Genomic DNA, 427 nt, shown 5'->3' with positions numbered 1-427 from the left:
GATCAGAGAGGGGGGAGAAGGAGAGAGAGACAGTCGAGCATGCTGCGAAGGATGAAGGGGAGAGCGGGTGGGCGCCTACGGGTGCGGGTAGTCGAGCAGGATGACGAGAACCTAGAAAGACAGAGAGAGGGAGAGAGAGAGAGAGAGAGAGGAGCCTAGTAGTTGGTGGAGGTTAGGTCGGTTAGGCGTAAAGAAAGAAGAATGACTGGTGGCCGGCGGCGGTGGACTCTAGCGCCTATGCTGGTCCGACGAGTGGGATGTTGGGTATGTGTGCGAGGGGCGCTTGCTGGATAGAGAGAAAAGGAGAGAAGAAAGAGAAAGGTAGAAAGAGGGAGTGAGTAAAGGAAGGGGAAGTCGGCAAGGGACCGAGAGCGAGGGAACGTGGCGCGGCGCGTGAGGCGTCGAGGGGCTTCTAGAGTACACGGGA

The sequence above is a fragment of the Dufourea novaeangliae genome, unplaced genomic scaffold (assembly GCF_001272555.1).
Source record: "Dufourea novaeangliae isolate 0120121106 unplaced genomic scaffold, ASM127255v1 scaffold88, whole genome shotgun sequence".
NCBI lineage: Eukaryota > Metazoa > Arthropoda > Insecta > Hymenoptera > Halictidae > Dufourea > Dufourea novaeangliae.
The sequence above is the reverse complement of the archived record's forward strand: the minus strand, read 5'-3'. Positions refer to the sequence as shown.